General features: G+C 44.7%; 1 protein-coding gene and 1 pseudogene across 1 annotated transcript in view; both read right to left on the reverse strand.

Annotated features, from left to right (window-relative positions):
* eya1 (EYA transcriptional coactivator and phosphatase 1) overlaps nucleotides 1–14607 on the reverse strand; it is a 365193-nt gene extending 350586 nt beyond the window's left edge. Inside the window, exon 1 of the mRNA XM_038809594.1 lies at nucleotides 14554–14607. The gene's annotated coding sequence lies outside the window, so the exon portion shown is untranslated. The remainder of the gene's footprint in view (nucleotides 1–14553) is intronic.
* A 6271-nt stretch (nucleotides 14608–20878) lies between these two features.
* The window catches only part of LOC119972139, a 40100-nt pseudogene continuing 39776 nt past the window's right edge, over nucleotides 20879–21202 (reverse strand).

The raw sequence follows: 21202 nt of genomic DNA on the forward strand, positions 1-21202 counted from the left end.
TCAGCAAACTATGGCGATGTTGGAAACTTTCCGTACCCCCTCACTCTCCCTCAGCAGCCACAACACTGGTTTCACGATTTTTAAAAGTCAACCGCATCATTGAGAACACAGCCCATTGGAGGCGGACAATCGCGGAAGCCCCGGAGAATACCAGGTCAGGCATGATTACATGAAAATGGCATCTACTGTATGGGTTCCGAGCCGCATTGATGCCGCTTTAGAGATGATGGAGAATCGCAATTTGGTGTCAAATCGGCACCTGCTGCGATTTTGGTGTCAGACCTTATTGTCCACCCAATCACATTTCGCGATTTCGGCATCAGCCAACAGAGAATCCCTGAGGTGGCCCAGTCCCAGAGGGAGATGACGCAGTCACTGGTTGATGTGGGACAGTCCCAGAGGGAGGTGGTCCACACCCTGTGCTCCATGACCGTGATCATGGAGACCCTGGTCAAGACGAGACCGGGACTCCAGAACTGGCAGTGCCAGGTGACGGGGGAGGCCTCAGGGGTTAGCTCCGCTCGCACCCCCATCCCATGGAGTCGTCGCGGGACCATCGGGCACCATGAGGGAGGAGGATGTGATGGGGCCCATGCAGTTGGCTCCCGCATGGGAAATGCCATAACACCACAGCACCTTGGAATCCCCCTTCCTGTCCCTGGCGCAACATGAGGGCACAGGGGCTGTTTAGCTCACTGGGCTAATCGCTGGCTTTGAAAGCAGACCAAGGCAAGCCAGCAGCATGGTTCGATTCCCGTAACAGCCTCCCCGAACAGGCGCCGGAATGTGGCGACTAGGGGCTTTTCACAGTAACTTCATTTGAAGCCTACTCGTGACAATAAGCGATTTTCATTTTCATTTTTCATTTCATTCATTTTCATTTTTCATTCATTTTTTCATGGACAGCGGGCAGAACAGGGCAACACCATGCCACCTGGGACATCTGAGCAGCAGCCGGGCCCATCCAGGCCCGGTCGCCCAGAAGACAGCCGCCTGTTTGCAGGGCTGGAACAGCAGCAGGCCGCTTCCACTCTTGATGGGGATGCACCTAGACATAGCGTTTGTGTCCGTAAGGGCAGAAAGGGAGACACCAGTTAGGATGGAATGGGTGTAGCACATAAGAGAGCGATAGAGGCTTGAGCACAATCCTGTGCATAAATGTCCACAATAAGGGTTGCATGTGGTGCAGTGGTTAGCATTGGGACTGCGGAACTGAGGACCCGGGTTCGAATCCCGGCCCTGGTCAATGTGAGTTTGCACATTCTCACCGTGTCTGCATGGGTTTCACCCCCACAATCCAAAAATGTGCTGGTTAGGTGGATTGGCCATGCTAAATTGCCCCTTAATTGGAAAAGAAAAATAATTGGCTACTCTAAATTAAAATAAATAAATAAATAAATGTTCACAATAAACACTTGTGCACAATGCTGCAACCAGCTTCGGTGCTCTGTCAGAAGGGTGTGAGGGATGGACTGGTCGGTGCTGGCCAGAGAGGAACATGCGGGTGGGTGGGGAGTGGGGTGGTGGGTGGAGGGGAGGGGAGGGGTGGGATTGGCAGATGTTGGGGGTGAGCGTTGCCCAGGGACTGCAGTTCAGCCAGCACTCACATATTGGACTGAATCTTAATTCCCGAAGGTGGGTGGATTGAGGCCATTCCAGAGGTTAAAATGCAGGAAATCATAAACAGGAACCCAAACGGTCTTGAACCTATCCACCTTTTGTTTTAATGGAGGCAGAGTGAGAAGAAAACAATTTATTATTTCGCAGGAAGTGGTTGGTTATTTAAATATTATAGTGAGACCATGTGCCTTCATTTTAATGGTCATTCCCTCTTTAGCCATTAAGTTCCTCAGGACTCGGGGAAACTCAAAATGTTAAAGGAGACTGGAATGCCTGAATCCTTGAGGTAAATTACCTCTGCCATTTCCGCTAATTCCAGCATGATGCCACCGTAAAACACATCTTCCCCTTACTACCAACCCCCTCCCCAACACAGCCAGTATTTCACAGGGACCACTCCTTTTGTGATACCCTGGTTTATTCCTCCATTACCCCCAACCTCTCATCCCCTTCCCATGACACCTTCCCAAGCAAGCACAGAAGGTGCAACACCTGCCCCTTTACCGCCCCCCTTCTCACTGTCCAAGGTCCCAAACACTCCTTTGTGCTGAAGCAACATTTCAGTTGCAGCTCCTTTAACTTGGTCTGCTGTACTTTCTGCTCCCCATGCAGTCTCCTCTACATTGGGGAGACTAAATGTAGACTGGGTGACCGCATTGCAGAGCACCTTTGCCAAATCCGCAAGCAACCCAACCTTCCTGATACTTACCATTCCAAAAAACAATCTTGCTCTCATGCCCACATGTTTATCCAAGGCCTGCTGAAATGTTCCAGCAAACTGAAGGAACAACGCCTCATCTTCCGATTGGGAAGTTACAGCCTTTGTGCAATCTCACACATATTACTGAAATGTTATTTTGCTCCACCTGCTCCGCACCCTCTTAAACAGTTTAAAATCCATCATATTTCTCCCTCTCTTTAGCTCTGAAGAAGAGTCATACAATCTCAAAATATTAACTCTGGTTCACTCTCCACAGATGCTACCCCTGCTGAGTTTTCCCAACATTTTCTATTTCTGTTTTTACTCTTGGTAAATGTCTTTATGACACTGCTTGTGTGCCAGGCAGAAGAGGGGTGTTTCCTCCCAACAAACTACCCAGTAAATACGCCCCCTCTACCAATGCCCCTCCCTCCCACTCCCCACACCCTCAGCCACCTCAAGCCACCAACAGACTCCCCCACAACTGTGGCAGGTACTCTGTACCAGAGCACTCATTTGGGACCTTCCCAACATTCCAGATGCCTACTCCAACAATGCAAACCTAACCCCTAACCCCATGGCAACCTCCTGGACCCATCCCCGCAATCTGTCACTCTCCACCATCTATTCTCAGAGGTTTCACCCCTGTGAATCAGGCTTCCAACCAGAAAGGCCTTCCAGCCTGTCAATCAGAAATCCCACTTCAAGGAGCCCTGCCTGCAGTTCAATTCTACCGAATATTTGAGGAACCTATTATTCTGTGGTTCCCATCCTCACAAGAGCACCAGCAACCCCACCACAGGCAATCATGAATTTATTTTTCATGAATATGCTTGTTATCAAATTTATGAATTGAATCTTTTTGATATTAATGCTACATCATTTCTGCAAAACCATACCAAAAATTAGAATATTAAAATGGAAATTGATAGCATTCCTACAAGGAGCAAACAGGAAAAAGTGCACTTGAATTTTCTCTTACTTCTGAGTTCAAAATGTGCTTCATCCAAAGAAATGATTATGTCATGCATCAGTTGTATTGACCATTATTTAATCACAAATACTCAAACTCTCCATTTAAAACATACCAGTCTGCTGCCTAAACACTTAAATTTCCTACAAACAACGGAATAATTTGTTTAGCTATGTAAGCAGCAGGGAGACTGCATACAATAAAATAATGCATTCTGCTTTTAAAATGAATAAAAATTGATTGTGTCCCAATAAAATCTAAATTGGCAGAGTGTTAATTGAATTACACATAAACATCTGTAGCAATCGGTGACTTTTTATTGTGTGGTAATGTAATATAGGACACTCAGGAATAAATGCATCCTCCAAATGATTTCAAAGAGAATTTCGAATGCTGCCTGATGAAATTGTAAAAATTTGATTATAAGGATGTGCTAATGACTCTTAAAACAAAGCAAAATATTTGAACACAAGAATAATTTTGTCTTACTGCCTGCGAGATAAATCACATGCAAATTAATGTCATCTGAAAAATGAATGCCTTTGAGGTATAGTGATCATTTAGTACAACAAATAAAAATATATTACTTGTAGATAAGAATAGATTGTCAGCAATGACAGAAAAATGCTCGAACAACTTACTCCATAAAGATATTTTGTCTAATCTGTCTCTCAATCTAACTGTCAATTTTATTGGCGTCTCTTTCATCATTGATTCCCCAGTCAGATAAAATGGTGTACCCATAGAAGGGGAGAGGGTTATCTTATGAGGAAAGGTTGGACAGGCTGGGCATGCACCATCGAGTTTAGAAGAATGAGAGATGATCTTATTGAAATATATAACATCCTGAGGGGGTTTTACAGGGCGGATTCTGAACAGATGTTTCCCCTCAGGGGAGAGGTTAGAACTAGGGCCCAGTTTCAAAATAAGGGCTAAAATAATAAGATGGAGATGAGGAGAATTATTTTCTCTCAGAAGGCCATGAGTCTCTGGAACCCTCTTTCTCAGGGAGAAGTGGAGGTAGGATCATTAAATATATTTAAGACTGAGGTCGATAGATTCTTGACTAACAACGAAGTCAAAGGTTATTGGAAGTAGGCAGGAAATTGAAGTTGAGACCACAATCAGTTCAGCCATGATCTTATTAAATGCCAGAGCAAATTCAAGAGACCAAATGACCTACTGTTGCTATTAATTCATACGCTTGTATGTATTCTTCCAGGCATTTAAAAATTAACTTTGAAATTTCCTCTTATACTTCTATAGGAAATAGTCTCAGTTGGAGGATGGGAGGGGCGCTAGGCAGTGATGGGGAGACCTGAAATTTAACAGAGAAGGATTACAGGAGCTGAGGACAAAAATCTGTAAGTATTGGTAGATTTCTGAGTTCTGGCTGTATTAATGTGAGGTGCAGAACAGTCTTTTTGGAAGATGAAGGCAAGAGAGGTGCTGGTAGAATGGGACTCAAATTAACCATGGGTCGTTTTGGCCCATTAAGTGTAATCTGTCAGCATTCCTTTAACAATTTATACCCTATTTTGTGTTGTTGTGCTCCTCTTCATTGCCAATTGCCAAGAGACAATATCAGACCAAGCTAGAGTCACAGATTAGTGTTACAGACTCTCGTCGGTTGTGGCAAGGCCTAAACAACATAATGGGCTACAAAGCGAAGCAAAGCAGTACCTCTGGGAGCAGCGCACCTCTCCCCAATGAACTCAATGCATTCTGTGCTTGGTTCGAGCAAGAAACCATCAATCCGCTCCGCTGTCGACTGACCCAGCAGCCCTGGACACACCCATACCTACCGTCACAGCTTCCAAAGTCAGATCGGCCTTCCTGAAAGTGAACCCTCGGAAGGCAACAGGACCCCACGGGATCCTTGGTCTTGCACTCAGAGCCTGCACGGACCAGCTGGCAAATGTGTTCGCGGACATCTTTAACCTGTCCCTACTCTGCTCCGAGGTCCCCACCTGCTTCAAGAAGACCACCATCATACCAGTGCCAAAGAAGAACCAGGCAACGTTCCTCAGTTACTATCATCCAGTGGCCCTGACATCAATCGTAATGAAGTGCTTCAAGAGGTTGGTCATGAAGCGCATCACCTCCATACTCCCAGAATGCCTGGATCCACTGGAACTTGCATACCGCCAGAATCTGTCCACAGCAGATGCCATCTTCCTGGCCCACACTCATCCCTGGAGCTTCTCAATAACAAGGACTCCTACATCAGACTCCTATATATGGACTACAGCTCCGCCTTCAACACTATAATTCCAGCCAAGCTCATATCAAAGCTCCAAAACCTAGGACTTGGCTCCTCACTCTGCAACTGGATCCTCGACTTTCTGACTCATAGACCACAATCACTAAGAATAAACAACACCTCCTCCACAATAGTCCTCAATACCGGCGCCCCGCAAGGCTACGTACTTAGCCCCTTACTATACTTCCTGTATACACACACGACTGCGTGGCAAAAGTTACTTCCAACTCCATCTACATGTTTGCTGATGACATGATCATAGTGGGTCGGATCGTGAACAACAACGAGTCAGAATACAGGCAAGAGATAGAGAACCTAGTGGAGTGGTGTAACGACAACAATCTATCCCTCAATGCCAGCAAAACTAAAGAGTTGGTCATTGACTTCAGGAAGCAAAGTACTGTACACACCCCTGTCTGCATCAACGGGGTCGAGGTGGAGATGGTTGTCGGCTTCAAATTCCTAGGTGTGCACACCACCAAAAATCTGTCCTGATCCACCCACATCGACGCTACCACCAAGAAAGCACAACAGCGCTTAAACGTCCTCTGGAAACTAAGGAAATTCGGCATGTCCACACTGACTCTTACCAATTTCTACAGATGCACCATAGAAAGCATCCTATCGGGCTGCATCACAGCCTGGTACGGTAACTGCTCGGCCCAAGACCGCAAGAAACTTCAGAGTTGTGAACATCAGCCAGTCCATCATACGAACCCGCCTCCCATCCAATGACTCCATTTACACCTCCCGCTGTCTGGGGAAAGCGGGCAGCATAACCAAAGACCCCGCCCATCAGGCTTACTCACTCTTCCAACTTCTTCCATCTGGCAGGAGATATAAAAGTCTGAGAACACACACGAACAGAATCAAAAACAGCTTCATCCCCGCTGTTTTCAGACTCCTAAATGATCCTCTTATGGACCTGATTAATACTAGACCCAATGCCGATGTCTATGTATTTATATTGTGTACCTTGTATTGCCCTATTATGTATTTTCTTTTCTTTACATGTATTGATCTGTTTGAGCTGCTCGCAGCCAAATATTTTTCACTGTACCACGGTGCACATGACAATAAACAAATCCAATCAATTCCCCCTGTTGCTCTCAGTCTTTACACTACTGCTTTAAAGAATATAGGGCACAAGGAGTGATTTTGTCAGCATTTTCCTTCCACGTGATTAATTGCTGGCTGCTGGGAGTGGAAAATATGCACGTCGGTGCAATCCAGCAGCTGCAGGCTTCAATATGAGGTGGTCCGTTTTGCTTCCAACCAGCCACATGATCAGAGAAGGAGTAGTGGATATGATGATACAATGCAAAATATGCTTGGCACATGCTATTTTAGAAGAGTGAGAGGAAATCTCATAGAAATGTATAAAATTCTAACAGGATTAGACAGGGTAGAATGTTCCCGAAGGTGGGGGAGTCCAGAACTAGGGGTCACAGTTTGAGGATAAGGGGTAAACGTTTTAGGATTGAAATGAGGAGAAATGTCTTCACCCAAAGAGTGGTGAATCTGTGGATTTCACTGTCACAGAAAATAATTGAGGCGAAGATATTTGTGTAATTTCAAGAAGCAATTAGATACAGCTCTTGGGGCTAATGGGATTGTGGGATATAGGGGAAGGTGGGATCAAAGTATCTGATGATCAGCCATGATACTAAACAGCAAAGCTGGCTTGAAGGGTTGAATGACCTACTCCTGCCTCCAATTTTTATGCTATGCCCAACAGAGTCCTCAAATATTAAATCAAGATCCTGTTAATGTGTAAAAAGCATAGTCTGCATAGTGTGCAAATAAAAAGGACCGACTGTCTGACTCAGGCAAACAAGAGGCAGCATAATATCAGGCCTCGTATATATTGGCAGTGCCTGTTATTCGAGGACCTGTCGGATCGAGCGTGTCGCTGACGGCTACGGCTGCGCAGGGAGACCGTGTGACATCTCTGCCGGATGATAGAGCACTTGGAACAGTGGTGGTATGGGGGAGGACACGCTGCTGTGGCCATCAAGATGATGGTCGCCCTGAACTTCTATGCCACATGTCCTTCCAGGCCCCGAGTGGGGACCTATTTGGGATCTCCTAAATCTCTGTACACAGATGCATCCGTGCCATCATGGATGCCCTATATGTCCCAGTGGCGCACTATATAAACTTCAATGTGGACTGAGCCCACCAGGTCGCCCAGGCAGTGGGATTCACTGCCATCGCTGACATGGCACAGGTGCAGTGAGTGGTCGATGAGACACATGTTCCCCTACGAGCACAGCCTCATGAGGGGGTGCCCTTCATAAACCAGGAGGGCTTCCACTCCATGAACATGAAGTTGGTGCATGACTACTGGTTGCACATCATGCACACCTGTATCCAGGCAGCATTCAGGACACATTCATCCTTGCGCACTTGACAGTGCCCAACACCTTCGAGGCACTCCCTCAGGTGAGGGGTTAGCACATGGGTAACAGGGGTTATCCTCTGTGGTCGTGGCTAATGACTCCTGTCCGGAGACCCCAGACTGGCGTGGAGAACGGTTACAACGATGCCCACGCAGCAAACAGGAGCATCATTGAGTAGTAAAGATTTAAAAAAATAAATTTAGAGGACTCCATTTTTTCCAATTAAGGGGCAATTTATTGTGGCCAATCTACCCAGCCTACACATCTTTGGGTTGTGGGGGCGAAACCCACACAAACATAGGGAGAATGTGCAAACTCCACACAGACAGTGACCCAGAGCCGGGATCGAACCTGGGACCTCGGTGCCATGAGGCACCAGTGCTATCCACTGTGCCACGGCGCTGCCCTATTGAGTAGTAAAAATCATGTTCAGGTGCCTGGACCGCTGTGGTGGGATCCTCCAATGTAGCCCGAGGAGGGTTTTACACATTGGTCACGATGCATGTGTCCACTTTGTGGGGTGTGCTCTGCAACCCCCTCCCCCCCGCCGCTTCTCTTGCAGTGGGGCAGTGCCTCGGATGGGTTCACTAAGGGGTGTCAGCAGGCTACAGGCTGCGTTGCATCACGCATATCCTGTTGAAGTGTGAGATGGGGTCTGGGGGTTGCCTGCGGGTGCGGGATCACCCGGTGGCGCTCTGCGCATTTATGGATCATGGTGGGCAGTCAGTGGAGGGCTCGACCAGATGGCTGCCTTGGAGGCCATAACAATGATGGCCCATGCCCAGACACCCCAGTCCCCGGGGGGGGGGGGGAGGGGGGGAGATACCCCAAACTCACAGCCCATCTCCTGGTCACCCGTTGCTACACCCCCAGCCACAGTAGACGCCCCTCCCCGGTCAGCAGCACATCTGGCAGCCATGGTTGCACCTTTGGAAACTTGGCTTAACTCCTCTTCACCCTCAGCAGCCTAGTTCCCATTTTAAAAATATATATTTGATTACAAACATGTATCAAAGCAGGTTACAACAAATAAACACCCCGGGAAACATACTTCCCAACAATCAACTATACAGTCTGTACAGGTTTTCCCCCTTTTTCGCCCTCCCCCCACCTCACAACCCCTCGTGACAAAGAGCTCCTCAAACACAGTCACAAACATCCCCCACCTTTTCTCAAACCCCACTGCAGAGCCCCTTAACTCATACTTTATCTTCTCCAACCACAGGAAGTCGTACAGGTCACCCAACCAAGCCGCTTCCCCCGTGGTGATGCTGACCGCCACTCTAGTAAAATTCACCACCATGCAATCAGAGAGGTGAAGGCCAAGACATTGGCCTTCCTCCTCTCCATGAGCTCCGGCTTCTCTGAAACCCCAAATATCGCCACCAAAGGGTCCGGGTCCACCCCCTCCTCCACTGCCCTAGCTAAGACCGCGAACACTCCCGCCCAGAAACTTCCCAATTATTCGCAACCCCAAAATGTGCGCGTGATTCACTGGCCCCACCCACACCTCTCATACTCATCTGCTACCCCCTGAAAGAACCCATTCATTCTCGCCCGAGTCATATGCACCCTGTGCACCACCTTAAACTGCATGAGGCTCATCCTTGCACAAGAGAAGGTCCCATTTAGCCCTCGCAATGCCTCACTCCATACTGCCCAATTGATCTCCCCTCCCAACTCTGCTTTCAGTACCAGTTTTTAAATACCACAAGTGAACCACGCTGGCATCAGTTCTGCCTGATGGAGGCAGAGTATTGCGGGAGGTTGAACATTACTGGGTCGGGGCCGTTAATGATGTGCTAATGACTGTTACTATACAATTAGCATGCTCATACTGGTACAGAACGTGGAACACATCCACGCTGTCATCGAGGCACCGGAGCATGGCATTCCTTTGAGCACACAGCGCTGACCTGGATTTCCGCTGATGCCCAATTCTCTGCCCGATCGCGATTTGTGATTCCGGCGCTGCTGGATGGAGAATCCCACCCTGTAACACTAACATTTTTACAAAGTGACTGCGCATGCACTTCAGCTGTCTGTGACAATGGACAACTGCCTCAGTGATGCATTGTGATTGGACTAGCAGTGGAGCCTCCATCACTTGTACTCATCCCCAGTCTCTTCCCTGGCCTCTGACCTTCCTCTGAAACCCTACTTTTCACGAACTGTGGACTTTGCTCCATGCTTGCATAGCGTGTCAAGATCAAGGTAATTGGACAGCCCACGTGAAATTGGTTTTGGCTTGTGATAGTGGACGGGAGCGGACATTGAATCCTCTTCCAGGCCCACCCACTGCACGCATAGGCCGACAAGCTTCCAAATTCAGAATTCTCATGTTTGAATTCAAATTCCTCCATGGCCTCACCCCATTTTATCTCAGTAACCTCATCCAGCTCTCCAACCCTCTAAGATCTCTCTGAATTCCTCCAAATCTATGTCTGTGCAGCTTGATTTCTGTCACCCTACCACTGTGCCGACACTGCCTGGATGTTAAACCCTAGAGCTCCCTCTCTCTTTGTACCGCTTATGGTGATATGCTTCACTGTAAATACACAAGGGGTTAATGTAAATACACATAGACTAGATAGGCACTAGAGGGAGCACCAGAGATGACACACAGACATTCAACCAATAGGTCAGTAAGATAGGACACAACCAATGGGCATTCACGATACACACAGAGGTGACACTTCCACAGGAGGGCATTACACCAACCTATATATAAAGGATACAGCACACATGATCTTCCTCTTTCCAGTGGAGACACTCAGTGTGTACACAGGGTTGATTCAACACATCACACCCACCATCTAGATTGTAGCAGACTGGTTCATCGTCTGAGTAGCTATAGCAGGATTAACAGGAGAGTCAAATCCAAGTTGGAGTATTGTTAACAGTTTAATAAACATGTTAAAGCTATCTCCAAGTCTGAACCTTCCTTTGTCAGAGTGCACATCAAGGAAGCAGCTTATGCTACGTCAAGAGCATAACATAACATCTCTCTCTATCTTCCCCCTCTAAGATGATCCCAAAAACCTACCCCTTCGACCTAGGTTTTGGTCAGTATATCTCTATATGTGGCCTTTGTCAAAAATTGTCTTATTCCACTTCGGTATCGGGCCTTGGTTTGTTTTACTCTGCTAAAATTGCTATATAAATGCAAGTTTTTATTGGTGTAGGTGAAACACAGGCTTGCAGCGGAAATTGTGTTTGGATCGGATCGTGGAGGATTTCCTCAGCATTGTATGAATGCCGTTTGTGCTGCTTGTCAGCTTGGGCAATTATTCTAAATGATGCCTAAGTGTATGCAATATTATGAAGGAAAATTAGAGACATTTGTGTGATTATAGTCTGTTCTGTTACTTTATTGCTTGATAATTATAAAATTGGAAGTCTGTGATTGATTGCACTTGCACTACCCTCTGCTGCACATTGCAACACTGGACAACAGCTGTTCCTTGTGTTCCGTGCTGCTCTGGAACAAATGACAGAAATAGCATATTTCCATCATTTGTTTTCCATTATAATACACCTGTCAATAATTTGGTTGAATGTACTAAACAATCGCTATAACATCTCGCAGAAAATCCCAAAAAGGAAGCTGTGCGATGAAATCAGTTTTGTCAGCAATAAGCAAATCCCAAGAATAAATTTTTTAAAAGTGGGAAATGCAGGGAAGGATTGGAGCAATTCTTGAATAATTAACTGTTTAAGTCTGGGAGCTGGTGCAACTCACATCGAAAATCTCGAGCAGTTGATTGGAATAATCCTTGTGTTATGAACATACTCCTTTGCATAGAATGTATGCAATGGGCAAAAGGGTCAGAATCTTGCTATTCTAACTTTGCTTTTGTGTAGTACTTTTGCTTCAACATGCATCTGACTTTACACCCAAGCAATGGTGCTGTGGGAGAAAAAAATAGCTTAAACTGACCTCAAAATTCCCATGAATCTACACTGCCAGCGGAGCAAGATGAATGGAAATTCCACCTATTGCCTGTGCTGTTACCCTGATTTGTTTATTTCAGTTGGAAGGATAAAAAACATGCTGATGCTTCGCTGCCACTTAGGTTGATCAAACCCAAATTTAAAAAAAAAGTAAACATGCTGTCTGTTTTCAAATATGGTGGAGTCCTTAATGCAATTGATTATTCTGTGACCGACTGCATTAGCAAAACCGGCTATTTGAAATTTTAATTACATTGTGGGAACTGGGAGTTTAAATTGGACACCATCCAAACATGATCTAGCGACTGTGATGTGTGATTTTCCATGCCTATTGAATGCCATGCAAACCAGATGCCAACCTCATGCTGTCTTCTTATACTATGATTGCTGCATGCAACCAGCACTGCTTGCACTGTCAAAGGGACCCAAAATCGTGAGTGCCTCACACTACTTAAAGCTAACCTGTACCTCTTAATGTGACTGCTGGTAATGCTGAGCTTACGCTGAATATTGTGCTGTGGAAAAATCAACAATGGCTGACCAGAGGAGGAAGAGTTCATAAAGCTTTTGGTAGAAGAGTAAAAAGAACGAGGGGTTTTCATCTCTCCTTAGGAGGGCTAGAAACCCTACAGGCACATGCTCAAAAGGCAAACAGTAGTGGGAAGACATAACTATGCAGGTGCATCCCGGAAGTTTCACCTCTAGGACTTGGATGCTGTGCAGTGAGAAATTTAATAATTTCAAATGAATTGTCAAATTTAGCAAGTGCATCTTCAAATGCCATATTTTACCTACTGCACAACTAAATGGGATCTTTTTTGCAGGTTAGGATACGAACAACAGAATTCTGGCTCAGCTCAGGTTCATGGTGGCTGAAAGACGAGGCCAATCAGTCATGCATTGAATTAGTTGAATCTGGAGGTACGAGAAGCATGGTCCATTAAAGCGCACTATGGCCAACCAAGATTATAATGCAGCCCAGATCTCCTTGCTTTCTGGAAGTTTGATAATTTGATTTTTCACAGGCTTTTCCTAAAAGTTGTAGTTTGACAAATATTGTTCTCATTAAATTCAACTTCATCTGAAATAGTAAGATGTTTACACTTGTGCAGAGGCTACCAGTGTGGAAAAGTGTTCGGCCAACATCAACAGTTTACTTCAAGTGTTTTAATAAAAACAGCTGCGTGAATATCTGCAAAACTAATCCATCTTACTTGTAAAACATTTCAGAAATGTTTTGCTCACTTTTTAGTAGTAACAGAACACATAGTGCAACTGAGTTTTTTTTTATACAAATGTTCAAGGCCATTGTTCTGCTTAAGGAACCATGTTTGTTGCTTTTGGCCCATTCCCCCCTTCTTCCCTGAAGTTAGGTTATTCTCAGGCATTGAGGATGGCAGGCCAGCCTCCTGCCATAGGTGATGATGAGACCACATCTGGAGAACTGAGTCCAGTTTTGGTCTCCTTATTTGAGGAAGGATGTGGTGGCATTGGAGGCAGTTCAGAGGAGGTTCACCAGATTGATTCTGGGGATGAAGTGGCTGATGTATGAGGAGAGATTGAACTATTTGGGCTTATACTCACTCGGGTTTAGAAGAATGAGAAGGGACCTTATTGAGGTATATAAAATACTAAGAGGGATTGATAAAGCCAAAGTAAACCAAATGTTCCCCCTTGTGGGGCAATTTAGAATGAGAGGTCACAGATATAGGTTGAGAGGCAATAGATTTAAAATGGAGGTAAGGAGGAACTACTCCCCGCAGAGAATGGTGAGTTTGTGGAACTCACGGCCCCAGAGTGCGGTGGAGTCTGAATCAGTAAATGTTTTCAGAAAGGAGATAAGATACATTTCTGATTTTTTTAAAATGGGCTGATGTAGACCAGAAGCAGGTGATGTTAAGGAAGTAGAAGTTCTTTTTTGATGGACCATATATGGGGATGGTGCTCAACCCATGTATAACTAATGTAGTACCAAGGTTTAGAACTGTCTGATTCAGTAGAAGTGTCATGATATGGTGTTTATGGTCACAACCAAAGGCTGTATTACCTTCCCAATGCTTAGCTAAAGAAAATTGCAGCTCAGCTTAGAGAGCATGGCATACAAAACACAATAAAGAGGTTTAGAGAAGTAATGGAGAAATAGAGATGAATGTCACCAACGTGCATCTAAAAGCTAATTCTATTGAGGAATTTAATGGTCTCTCCTGCGGTGAGTTTGGAGAAGGGGGGCATATTTAATCAGGCAGCAGGGTGGATCAGCATCGCCTTCCCACCTCTACCCCAATTGCCTCAGGTGGGAAGGTTTGTGGACAGCCATCCTGCCCTGTGGCTAATTAATGCCAATTTAAGGGCCTTATCCTGCTGCCATTGGTATTCAGCAATGGCAGGTGTGGCAGTTCACATATGGAAAGCCCCAAAGGCAAACTCTGTCAGGGTTACTTGTAGGCACTCTGGGTTCAGGACAGGGAGGTGAGGTGGAGCTTCTCTTTCAAAGGCACACAGTACCTGATCAAAGGACCAGGCAGCAGGAAAAAGGAGCGAGTCGGCTGAGAACGCCCTTGTCTTTGCTAACAACTGCCCTCCCCTCGCCCCACCTCCACCACAGCCCCCACACTGCAGCCCCCAGATTGCCTTCACTCACCAGTGGCCTGGGTCGCTCAGTCTCTGATTGGCCAGCAGCCTCAGGAGCAGCAGAATTTCGGTCCTCAGGGTTCCTGTTCCAGGGTGAATCCTGGCTACAAGTGCCTGAAAGGTACTGAATAACAAAGGGATCTCCCCAAAGGAAGCGACATGAGGCTAACCCTGGCTCTCCAACCGGTTGGTGAGACCCTCATCACTGCACCATCCCTATGGCTGTGGCTGATGTCACTGAAGGGCAAAACAATAAGAGGAAAATGGGCCAAGAATCGATCCTTGGATGATTTAGGAGATAACAGATAGCAGGAACAAAACATATTGCTAAGTTTCTTGACAATCAGATAGGTAAAAATGGAACAAAGCAAACAATAAATTGCATTTATATAGTACCGTCTGCAATAAAAAATGTTCCAAGATATTTCACAGAGACATAATCGGAAATATATTCTTGCCTATTCCCACTAACCTAAAGGATGGAGAGGAATTGAAGATGGATGGTGTGGTTAGCATATATCAAAAACTAGAGACTTCAAGAAGGGCAAGGAAGAATAATGCACCATGGTAATACTCATAGTGGATGTCATTTGTTACTTTGATTGGGGCAATTTTGGTGTTTTGATAAGGATGGACACCTAATTGGAGAGATTCAAACACTGATGTGAGAAAAATAGAAACATGTTTAGAAACACAACATACTCAAGGACTTTGAGAGGAAACTGACTTTGCAGATGAAGCAGCACTTTGTAAATGAGCTGAGGATAGTTTTAAAAAGAAAGCTCGTGCCCACAGCTGAACATAGAACTATCATCAACGAAGGAATGTGTAGTTTTGTGGATCTTTCCATATAACATTTTAATTTTGGATCATCCACTCAGCTCTTGACAAAGTTCAATTTATCTTCATCTGCTGGAAACATGGAGACTTGCTGAAGAGCGACTGACAGCTGAGATAGCATCAGAAGTTTAATATTGGAAATCACAATTGGTTGCTATCTTGGACAAGGGTACTGTTCCACTATGATACAAATAATCTTGCAAAGATGTCTGGCCGCAAAAAATACCTTTTGTCGTCAAGGGTGTGGTGTTCATTGTGAGAGGTTTCCAGGATGGAAGACATAGTGATCACAAAGATACACAAAGCTCTTTTGAAGAACTGAACTAATTTCATTAATACTATTAAATTTGAGTTTGACACTTATTCTGACTAGCAAATATACATATAAGAATTAAACTACACTCACTAACACTATCTCTATCTACTAACTTTAACTATTATCTTAACTAGCTCTGCAATACACTATAAATCTTATCTTCTTCAGCTCCAGTCTAAGTTCCTTCCCTTAGCTTATGAGCCAGTGCAATTTATAGTACTGTCCCTTAGCTCCCTCTAGTGGCTAGGCTTAACATAACATTAACTCTTTACATGCTGTACAGTTGTATAATGTCACATGCCCCTTTCTTTGAGAAAAATGTTGTCTTGTTTACATTTTCTTGTTTACAGTATTATACAGCATGTCAACAATGATAGAGCTAGTGTTAGATTTACAGATTTAATGTATTTGGAGGCTACCTACGTCTTGTAGACTTTCTTAATGTTACAACAGTGTTATTTGAATTATCTGGTACGTTTGCCAATATAGCTTTTGGAAAGTCATTTGCAGAAAATATGAGTTGTTGACTCATGGTAGCTGCTTCTGTGAATGGAACAGGTTGTTTGAGTTTCAAGAGGTCTCTTCTGTTTCTACGAAAAATCTTTCCAGATTCTGTTCTGATCACGTATGATCTTGATGTGAGTTCATGGAGTACCTTTGCAATGTCCATCCAGCCACCTTCAGGATTACAAATGTGTACAATATCACCTTCTTTGAGTGTAGACAGTGGTTTGGAGTTTTTATCGTAATACTTCTTTTGCTTACTCTTCAGCTGCTGCATTTTTTTATGCACGACTTGTCCATCTTTGGTTGGATCTATTAGAGTTGATAATGTAGCACATATTCTTCATCCCATCAATAGTTGTGCTGGAGAAAGCCCCGATGACAATGGTGTAGCCCAGCATGCCAACAATGCTAAGTCAAAGTCCTACATAGCTTTTTTGAGAAGCTGCTTCACAATTCCCACCCATTTCTCAGCTATCCCGTTTGCCTGCGGGTATAGTGGGCTAGGAGGTACATATGTGAAGTTATAGTTATTGGCAAATTCTAACCACTCAAGGCTGCAAAAACACGGTCCATTGTCCATGACAACAGTAACTGGTATGCCATGTCTGGCAAATACATTATTTGTTGTCCTGGCAACTGAATGCAGATAATTTGATAACCTCCGGAAAGTTTGAGTAATAGTCAATGATTATCAAATAATCACAGCCTTGAAAATAAAATATGTCCATGGCGACTTTTGTCCATGGCTGAGTAACTAGTTCGCTTTCCACCAAGTTCTGCTTACATTGTGCCAGTTGGTGCATTTGGCATATCTGACATTGTTGAATGTAGTTGTCTATATCCTTGTTGATTCCCGGCCATTACACCGATTGCCGTGTTCTTCTATTTTCTCAATGCCATGATGTCCTTCGTGGATTTGTGTGAGAATGTCTTGTCTAAGACATGTTGGAATTACAATGCGGTCCCCTTTCAATAGAAAGTCATCTATTGTTGTCAGGTCTTCTCTGATGTTGCGAAAGTTTGCACATTTCCCTGTAGGCCAGTCAGTACATAGATATTGTATCACTTGCTGAAGTGTCGTATCTTGCAGAATTTCTGCCATGGTTATTTGTAGTTTAGCAGCTGTGACAGGTAGCATTGCTGTGATAAAGTTGACTTCTGCTTAAATACTGAGTACAATGTCAACAACTTTGTTATTCTCGTGCATTGTGCCTCTGGATAACATATCCGGAAGTACAAAATCTTTTGAACCAAGGAACATGTTGGCAGTGTGAATTCTCTGCATCAGGTTTAGCTGGATACGTGCATCAACTCCAATAAGTGAGGATTTTGTGCCATCCACAATTTCAAAATCAAGTTGAATTTTAATGTCACCACTCTGAACTATGATGTAGCATGAACCTTTTGTTGCTATTTCATTTCCATTGTAGTCCATTAATTTACAATGTGTCTTCTTATATTTTGGATGGGCTTGTACTTTGCCTAAATCCGATTCTGTTATCAGATTAGCGTGTGCGCCAGTGTCCAATTTAAATTGTACCTCTGATCCATTCATGATCAATGTTTCTATCCAATCTCTATTTCTATCGGATAGTTGCCCGATAGCAGTATCGTTTCAAAGAACAAAGAAAAGTACAGCACAGCATCAGGCCTTTCAGTCCTCCAAGCCTGCGCCGACCATGCTGCCTGTCTAAACTAAAATCTTCTACACTCCCGGGGTCCATATCCCTCTATTCCCATCCTATTCATGTATTTGACAAGATGCCCCTCCATTTGTTTCAGTGATTGCTTCTATTATGAAGTTGTCTAGTGAAGTAGACATATGAGATCAATCTTAGATTTTAATTTTTTTTCTTCTTCTTCCTTGTTTTGTATACTGTTGACTTTTTATGCTGTTGAAATGCCTTTTTAAATTGATTCTGGTGTGTTGTGTTAAATCTGCACTGTGTAGCAAAATGATTGATTTTGTTACATGTTGTACACCTTTTTCCAAATGCAGGACAGTTGCTTTAAATGGAAGTGTTCACAGCGTGTACTTGTCATCAAGTTGGCGACACCATGTGTAAACCTCTCCTGCGCATGCGCAATTCGGTCAACTTCCGGTTTGTGTTCTTTTTCAAAGTACGCATGTGTGAACAGATTCTGCACATGCGCACAAAGTCGAATGTCTGTTTCATGGTTATTTGTTACCAACGCCTGCGCAAAACGGCTACCTGCTGCAGCGTGATTCGTTTTAAACTGCGCCCCAGAGACAATAGCGCCGACCACATTGCTAAAATTCACGCCTTTTCCACGGGATCTGAATTCAACATATTCATTGGTGGCTTGCTCACTTGCATTATAGAGGTTGATGGCTTCTTATGAAGTTAAGTTTGGTTTTCTCAGTAAATGTTCCCGTAATTGCTCTTCAAATATGCCAAACACAATTTGGTCACGCACGATTGATTCAGCAATTGAGGGAAAATTGTAGGATTGCTCTCGGAGCCTCAAATCAGTTAGAAAAGAGTCAAAAGATTCCCCTTTTAGCTGCACCCTTTTTTTAAACATGTATCTCTCATACACCTCATTGACCTGATTTTTGCAACGAGAGTCACATTTTCCCATTACTTTCTCATACTTATTTTTACTTACATTTTCTGAGAAATCAATGAGTTCAAGAGTTCAAATGCCTGTGACCCTGCCAGATTTAGTAGGAGAGCTATTTTCCCAGTGTCAGGAGCTGATTCAAGTGCAAAGGCAGAGAGAGAAAATTCAAATTGCTGCTTGGAGTTTTTCCAATTTAAACTTAGTTTACCGGACATCTTGAAGCTATCTGGCTTTTGCACGGCATCCATTTTGGTCTCAGTTTTTCTTTGTTCATTGCAGATTTTCAGATGTGTAGCGATGCACTGATTTATTTCCTTTATCCTTTCTTACTGCTTGCTTTTCTGGAATACACTCTTGGTACTGTGTGGTGATCGTTGTGAGGGGTTTCCAGATTGGAAGATGTAGTGATCACAAAGATACACACAGCTCTTTTAAATAACTAAACTAATTTTATTAACACTTGAGTTTGACACTTATTCTGAATCGCAAACACACATGTAAGAATTAAACTACACTCACTCACACTATCTCTACCTATTAATTATAAATATTATATCTTAACTTACTCTGCAATACACTATGGATCTTATCTTCTTCAGCTCAAGTCTAAACCCCTCCCCTTAGCTTAAGAGCCAGTGTAATTTATAGTACTGTCCCTTAGCTCCTTCTAGTGGCTAGGCTTACACAGAGTATTGCTAAGAAATGTGCTTGAAGGTTTCAACTGGGATTTCTCATAATACACTACAAAAGCTCTTCAATTGTGATGATGGTTTGCTGGACTGGTGCCTAAATTGGCTCTTGACAGGGAACTCTAATGAGCCAACTGTGTAAATAAGAATGCACTTACAAGATCTGCAATCCAGTGGGCTGTAATAATGAGTATACATTTTGTGAATACCCTGAAGCCTAATGAATGGCTGCAGAGAAGTATTTTGTAGAATCAAATACTTTTGATGATGAAGTCAAATGACTACATCAAAATAATGAAACCTCAAGATCCTTGCTAGCTAGTCTCCCAGAGACAAACGATTAATTGATTTGGACTGATGCTATATTTGTTAAAATTCTCTCTGTTATATTTGTATGAGGATTCTGAATAGCAAGATAGAGTGGAGGACCCGACAATGACTTTCCTTGGACTTTCTCTCACTCCACAATTTTAGTGGAAACCTTATTTAAGCATGTCAATGATATTTACCCCATATGTATACAAAACGCACTTATTTTCTAATCAATGTAAACCTCTCTGTTTCAATAGACACAGGGCACGATCTTCCAACCTCGTTACACCCGCGCTCAAACGTAAGGTGGCCAGTGAATAGCGGGAGAGGCCAAAAACACGTTGGACGGCAAACAGTTTGCAATGCTACCAGCCCACTCCTGTAGGCAAAATCGTGATCTCGCAGTAGCGTGGCGAGAAACCAATTATCACCACTCAAGCCCCATTTCCATACAGTCAACGAGAGCGACCCCATATCCAACGGCCTCCCATCATTTATTGACTTCCCCAGAAGGTGGTCACACAGGCGCCGATTAGTACTCCTTTTGAAAAACATTAATCTGGGGAATGTGCTTCTGTGGGGAGCCGAAGAGATGAGTAGCCATCTTTTCGCACAGGCAAAATACACATGGGTGCTGTGCTTGCCATCCAGTGCTCGGTGGGGGGTGGGGGACCTTCCATAGGGATGTGCCGCCATGGGAGGGTCGGGGGGAGGCGCGGGGGTGGGGGGTAACTGGAGGGGCAATCACTTTGGCACCACCATGCCAGCCCCTGGATCACAACCCCATTCCCGGGACAACCCTTGTCTCTACCCATCTGCCCGACCAATCACCCATGACCCCCACCGACTGCTGAGGACTCATGGTGCCGAGGTCCCAGGTTTGATCCCGGCTCTGGGTCACTGTACCGTGTGGAGTTTGCACATTCTCCCCGTGTTTGCGTGGGTTGCGCCCCCACAACCCAAAGATGTGCAGAGTAGGTGGATTGGCCATGCTAAATTGCCTCTTAATTGGAAAAATTAAATGGGCACTCTAAATTTATAAAACAAAAAGGTCTGACAGTCCTCAGGTGGAGCCCGGTGGTTCCTCACTTCCCTGTTGATGACTGCCCGTCCTTGACCACACTGGTCACCTCCAGGACCCGCTCCTCGAAGGAGGTGAGGATTCCTGCGTCCGGCACTCCACCGTGAGTCTGTGTCCTCTCCCGCTGATTGTGGGAGAGCTTTTCCTGAGGAGACACAGAGAGAACATTGTTAGCCACACGCGTGGTTCAGTGGTGGGAGAGGGGGTGCGAAGGAGGGTTTGGGGGGGGGGGGGGGAAGTGTGAGGTAGGACTGGGGGTCACTTGGAGATTTTGCTCCCTTGGGGAGGGGGGGGCGAGGGGGGTTGCGTCGGTGTCTACTCACTCGTG

This window comes from Scyliorhinus canicula, chromosome 10 (genome assembly GCF_902713615.1).
Source record: "Scyliorhinus canicula chromosome 10, sScyCan1.1, whole genome shotgun sequence".
Lineage (NCBI taxonomy): Eukaryota > Metazoa > Chordata > Chondrichthyes > Carcharhiniformes > Scyliorhinidae > Scyliorhinus > Scyliorhinus canicula.